Here is a 6,997-nt window from a genome sequence, read left to right on the forward strand (position 1 = left end):
CTGCTAAGATAATCTAATCGCCTTCCTCCTCATGTATTCCTAACCCCTCTCTTCTCAATAGCAGTACTCTCTCTATATACTCTCATGCAAAAATCATCATAAGTGGGAACTTTTTTACAATACTCACAAGTAAAACTTTCAAAGGGATTTCCACCACATGAAATACGAAGGCAATTTATGTGTCTGTAGCATCCATCTACCTTAATTTCAAGAGATCCGTCATATAAGATAGCTTTTGTATATGGCTCTGGATACCATTCCTTTCCTATTTTAAGGTCGTGTAGAATAGATTTTATGTTGACGTCACTTACTTTGTAAGGCATGGTCCTTTGCCATAATCCCCAACAGAGCAAATTTAAATCATAAGAAGAAGGCATATATGGGTCACCTGTACAAGTAGAAGGTCCTTCTGAATTTGTTGATACGGTACTTTCTTTGGTTGGGTAAAGAAAAGAGCTCAGTGACTTTTGTTGTGGATCTGCATGAAAGAGCTTCTTTGGTCGCCCTCTAGCATTTGTCAAAACTACATGGTTGGTACATGTTTTTTTGGATATAGCCATGATGTGAGACTTTGACTTGATATGCTCTGTGAGAATCATATGCAAGTCCGATCTTGAAGGGCACAAATGCAACCATTTCTTATCATACTTGCATACAACTCTTACTCTCCCTTTATCTTTGTAGTCATTCAATGTTGCCTCAATAAGCTCAAAATCAGATCCTGTGTGATTTCAAGTCAAGACTCACAAATTAATCTCTAAAATGATTAGAAATTAGCCCTAAGATACATATACAAAAGTGATTTTAAAACAAACCCCAACCTTACTAAAGCTCAACTCTTTCATAAACCGGTAATTTTCGTATATGAAAATAGCATTTTATTGGAGGTTTCAATGGTTAAAAAGATGTCACTTGCCTTCATGAGTGCTATTAAAAATATCCATCTCCTCTACTGCAGTTAAAACCGCAACCATATTATCTTCATTGCTTTCTTCTACGTCTTTTGAGTTAGATGTCACTCCCACCTTCAACCCTTGATTTGTCAAATATCTTATTTGATGCGCTTGGCCTTCTAATATATGGGTTCTCATGAAATTAGAAAGACACGAGTAAGCAAATTGCTTGCCAACGACTCCCGATCCATAAGGAGCTTCACATTCATGGCACCATACTCGAGCCAAGGGTGCACCATTAAGATCTTCTGTGGCAAGCTCAAACCTATCATCTCTTAGTGTGTTTCGCTCCCTCAACTTCTTGCGAGTCTTCTCACATTGGTTTAGCCAACTTTCAAGAGTAGACTTTGAAATCAATGTGCTCTTGAGCATGCTTTTAACATGCTTTAGGTTGTCACCTGACTTGTGCAAACTATGATCACCTTCATCGCTTGCATTGAAGTTAGTGTCCTCGAGAGTATCCTTCAAGCCTTCACATATGTGTTTTCTAGGCCTGCTCTCATCCCCAACCTTATCTACCATGCTTGAATCTCTCTTTATACCAATAAACTTGACATTCTCTACATGTCAACGTTCTTCTTGTACTGGGTTTAGGGTGCAACCATTGTCATCATCTTCATCTTCAATTATGAATTTAAAGGGACCAGATATAAGCTCATCTTGTGTAATCTCTTGTCGTATTGCACTATACGTGGAATCGACCATAACTCGGACATAACCCAAAAGTTTCTTCTCGCTAGACCCATAATCAAACACCTTCATGTGAGTTGTTGAAGCCATGAATGATAAACCTTATAACCAAATACAAAAAAAATAAAAAATTAGTAACTTCTCATATATAAAAAATACACTAATATTTAAAAAATAAATTAGAAGTGTTTCCATCACATAATACAAGCAACAATTTCTACTCAATGGAAAATACACCCCATGTTTTTAGCTTGTAACTATTAAGGCAATGCATCTAGTAAAGACTTAAGTATTTATCTAATAAAGCCTATCCATAGAAAATAAAGTACATAGCATTAGAAATGATAACAATATATAAAATTCACCAATACATTCTGAGCACTTGATCATGTTGATGACTAACCTTACAAAACTAGGGTATTTCTCACAGGAGAATGTTTACTTGCACTAGTGGAGGTGACAAGTTATTGCATCACTTCAAAAGCAATAGTTTGTCGAGGAAAGTTTAAGAGGTTTGGTATCATCTATAATTTCTAGGTACACTTGGTCATTAGTTTTTTAAACATTCATTTATAATGATTATTATTTTCTAATCATTAATAATTTAAAATGCAATATGGATACGATGTGAAATCATAGCTTTTTAAACCATTGAAGTAGTTCTCTTTCTTGCACGCTTGTGTGTTTACAACAACAATATATCTCTTTGGCAACTTTAAAAAATCACATGTATACAACACTCCACTTGCACAATCATATTTAGCAAAGAAAATAAGAGAGATTGAAACTTTGTATATGCATTAAATGGTTCGTTAATGTTTCACGTATGCTATCTAGAGACTATTTATAGATATAAAATCTACACCATGATACTAAATATGAAACAATGTGGTTATTAAATTTCAAAACTTGAGAAAGTCAACCGTGCAAATTGCTGACAAGACACATAAAGACACAAAATCTTGAAATAATTGCTCTTGAAGACGTACATCCACATAGCTACCTTAATCTTAAAGCACAAATTATAAGTTGTATTCTATAGAGCATATAGCTTTACAAAAAATATACAACTATCCTTGGTTTCATGAGTCATAGAGACTCCAAAAATTGATAGGTTGTTTTACAAAATACAAGGAGAGATTACAAGAGGTAGGTTGTTCAAAAAGGGTGAGCTAGAATAGGGCCAAGCTCTACAAGTGATCTTTGTGCCTTTGCAGGATCAGTGCTGCAGTGTGCTCTCAAAAAGTCATTAAGGTCTGCAAAGGACATTCGCATGGCCTTATCATCTAACAACATGCGATCCCTTACCTTGAAGTCTATTAAGTGCATGATGAATTCATCTGGGTATCTTTCGGCTCCCTACGCAACCATAGACGTTGGCCTAAGCACCAAAACTCAACGAGACAGACGATGAGCCAACCAACTGCATATATATCTGACTCCTTGTTGTAAGCAGACTCACACAATGGATCATAGATCTCAGGAGCAATCCATGGCCTTCTTTTCCTTTCCAACACTCCTTTCCGTCGGCACTCATCTACAATGTGCATGGGCTCATTTGGTCCCCTAGATGGGCAGTTGAGAGCTCGTCTTTTCATACCAGAAATAAGCATGAGACCCCAATCTATGATGCCCACCCTGGGGGTGTTATCTCTGGTGAAATCCAACACCATGTTCTTGGCATGTAAGTCCGAATGGACGATACTAGCACTATGCACGGCCTTCATCCCATCCACCAATGCATGAATAATGTTTGGCATATTATTGATGACGCCCACAATCCTAGCCCTCTCCTCTGCAGAAGGCACCCTGTCAGGATCAGGTCTGAACCCCATTGATGGCTTGTGGAGGTGCTCGATGGTTCTCCTATATTTACATTTTTAAAAAGGGCCCCACATCAATATATCATCTATTGTACCACCATTGAAAAAGGGAAAGACTGTAACCCAAGGGGGCTCATAAGTAAAGGCAATGCATCGTACAATGGATGCATTGACCTTTTGCATCCCACACTCCACTTGGAATTGCTGCAGCTTAACATTGTTGAAGCCCTTGTACATTTTGGCGCAATATGTTAACTCTAAAGGAAAATAAGTAATATTATCAATAGTAACTTGGACACACTGTCCAAAGGAACCTTCACCAATGACTCTACCTAGCTTGATGGCATCAAAGGGAATGCCAATCGTTGGTGCACATTGGTGATTCCTCAATGTGTGCAACATAGTTCCTACCCCTAACGGATTCTCTCTCTGCCTTGTCGGACTAAAACTGGGACTTGCATTTATAGTGGTCTTTAGATGTTTTGGTAGAGAGGTTGTCCCGGACAAGTCCCTTGCTCGCTTTAAGCGTGCCACCTCTTCTCTCCACTTCATGTTCCAAAAGATTGACCTCTCCTTCAATGCAGACGCTGGTGCTAACTCCTTAAGATCTTCAACCATCTTGCGTGCATTTCCAAGTAGTGTACGACAAAGATGCAAGTTCTTCTCGAGATCCCAAAGTGCATCAGTGACTAGGTGCAAAAGCCCTTGCTATTGCAACATGGTCTACATGGATGTACATGCTGAATTGCAGAAAGTAACAAAGACAATTTCATTACTATTGATGAGTGATATCTGCTCATTTGTGCTGGATGATATAGCCTCTATCAAGCAAATGCATAGTGCTTTGGCAATGTTCAAGGCATCTTCACAAATTGTAAACTCTCTACAATAAAGAAAAGAAGTGTATAAGCATAATGGCCAAGGCTTAAGCTACCAATTGTAAGTTAAGCTACATAACTTTAATATAAATGTATGACATATAATCTTTGATTAAGAATACAATTGTATGATATCAATCTTAATTTATATTGGTGTTGCATATGAACTTCAATTGCATGATACCATCTAAATATTGAAAAGGTAACACAAATTACATCTAGTCATAACTTATTAAAAACATATAAATGCAAGAACATGATAGATTTTTTAAAAACTACACATAGATCAGGACATTTTTTGGCCAAATAGATGACCTAAATGCCCATCCCATTGAACAATAGCAAACAATCAGTGTATAAGGACATTACAAAACCGAATGCACGATCAAATGCCCATCATTTATTTTATGTGTAGCTTCTCATAACACTATTTAGCCGAATTCACGACCAAGTGCCCATCTACACCTCGGGGGGAAGGGAGGGTATCACAACCAAAGTGACACCTCTATGCTAAGTTCACGACACAATGCCAAGTCAATTGTGACATACTTATCAAAAGACACTCACTTGCCGAGTTCACGACTAGGTGCCTATTTAACAAGCACCTTTTGGCCCTATGAAATCATCACAAGACAAACATATTATGATGCACTCATCCCCCAAGACACACTCATCCCTTGAGACCCTTATACATAGTGATGATTCTAATCATGTGTGTACCTATGGTATGCATTCAAGGAGGCAAGGGAGCATTAAGTGTTAATCATAGAAGTACATATACATAAATACATAAATCTATTAAGATAGAAGTACATATACATAAATACATAAATCTATTAAGATAGAAGTACATATACATAAATACATACATGTATCTATTAAGATATTGGTACATAAGCAATCTTTTAAATTATACATGTTACTTTGCACATTTGTCATAAAATTCTTTTTCACAATTCTCTTCTTATCCCCCCTTTCTCTTAATCAAAGGGATTCTCATTACAATTTTGAAGCTTTTAAATTATTTTGTAGGTCCTAGGGAGGGTCAAAGCAATAATATCTTATCTTATTTTCAATATTGCAGAAGTAAATCTCCATTCATGCTAATTCAACCAAAATAGGAGAGGTGCACGCTGAATAGAAAGATCAAAACACCAGTACGAGAAAACCATCTATGATGGAAAGCATTTCTCTGTTACATATAATAGACCAAGCATCTCAAAGTAGATGTCTTAATTATTCTTAAAATAAAAACACAAAGTTGGATTGTTGAAATTGCGTATACCTCTTAAAGGGTTTCAAGCATGCCAAGCACACAAAATTTCCCACAGGTTGTGGATAGAAGGGCATGTTCTACTAGCATTGACATTACAAAGCAGGGTTGCAGACGTTTTTGCTACCAACATACATCCAACTGCTCGCATAGGAAAATGTATTTTGTTAGATCATGCCATAGGGGTTGTTATTGGAGAGACAGCATTTGTGGGTTGTCAATGTGGCTATTCTGCATCATGCAAGCTTAGGTGGGACAAGTAAAGTTGGTGGGGACAAGCATCCTAAGATAGGAAATGGGGTTCTGATAGGTGCCAGTGCAACCATTCTGGGCGACATGAGGGCGACGTCAAGGTGGGGGATGGGGCCAAAATTGGAGCTGGTGTAGTGGTACTCATGGAAGTGCCACAAAGGACTATTGCAGTCAGTTGCCCAGCAAGGCTGGTAGGCCTAAAGCACCAGCCTACTCTCCTCAAGGAGATGCCTAGTTATACCATGGATCAAACATGGTTTGATTATGTGATTTAAGCTACTCAAAAATGCATTTTTCAACTAAATAAATATTTATCTTACAAGATAATGATAGTGTACCTTGCGAGCTGTTGATTATGGATTTATTCTGCACAGAGAGAGAATAGCTGTGGGTGACAATGAGGCTAAAATGGATAGCATCGACAAAGCAGGAAGCATCAAACAACGTTGACAGAATTATTGACAGCATCGACAGGTGGCAGCATCGAACGTGGGAGGAGGCATCGAACTACATGGGAGGAAGCAGCATCGTTGGACAACATCGATAGGAGGTGGCATCGACAGGAGGCATCAACGACAACACGTGGGAGGAGTCGTCGATGGACACCATTGACAGGAGGCAGCATCCACAGGAGGCAGTATTCACAGGAGGCAGCATCCGCACGAGGCAGCATCCACCACAGCATCGACGTCAGCATCAAACGCTCATCAAACGTCAGCATCGAACGCTCATCAAACGCACAGCATCAAACGCTCGTCAAACATCAGCATCCACAGCATCGAACGTCAGCATCCACAGCAAGCATCGAATGTCAACAATAGAGGAAGGCATCCACAGCATCATCGATAGCATCCACAGCAAGCATCATTGGGAGGTAGAGGAAGGTGGGAGGAAGGCGAGAGGAGGGCGGGAGCAGGTAGAGAAAGGTGGGAGGAAGGTGAGAGGAGGGCAGGAGGAAGGCGGGAGCAGGTACAGGAAGGCGAGAGCAGGGCAGGAGCATGTAAAGGAAGGCGGGAGGAAGGCGGGAGCAAGTAAAGGAAGGTAGGAGCAGGTAGGAAGGCATGAGAGAGAGAGAGAGAGGAGCTGATGGGTAATTATAGAGGGTGGAAAATTATGAGAGAAAGAGAA

General features: G+C 39.2%; 1 pseudogene; it reads left to right on the top strand.

Annotated features, from left to right (window-relative positions):
- The first annotated feature begins 3,480 nt into the window (after positions 1-3,480).
- LOC148032052 (serine acetyltransferase 5-like) lies at positions 3,481-6,144 on the top strand (annotated as a pseudogene).
- Positions 6,145-6,997: the final 853 nt, after the last annotated feature.

Source organism: Lygodium microphyllum, chromosome 8 (assembly GCF_053477565.2).
Source record: "Lygodium microphyllum isolate KBCC chromosome 8, Lygodium_microphyllum_v1.1.10, whole genome shotgun sequence".
NCBI classification, from domain to species: domain Eukaryota; kingdom Viridiplantae; phylum Streptophyta; class Polypodiopsida; order Schizaeales; family Lygodiaceae; genus Lygodium; species Lygodium microphyllum.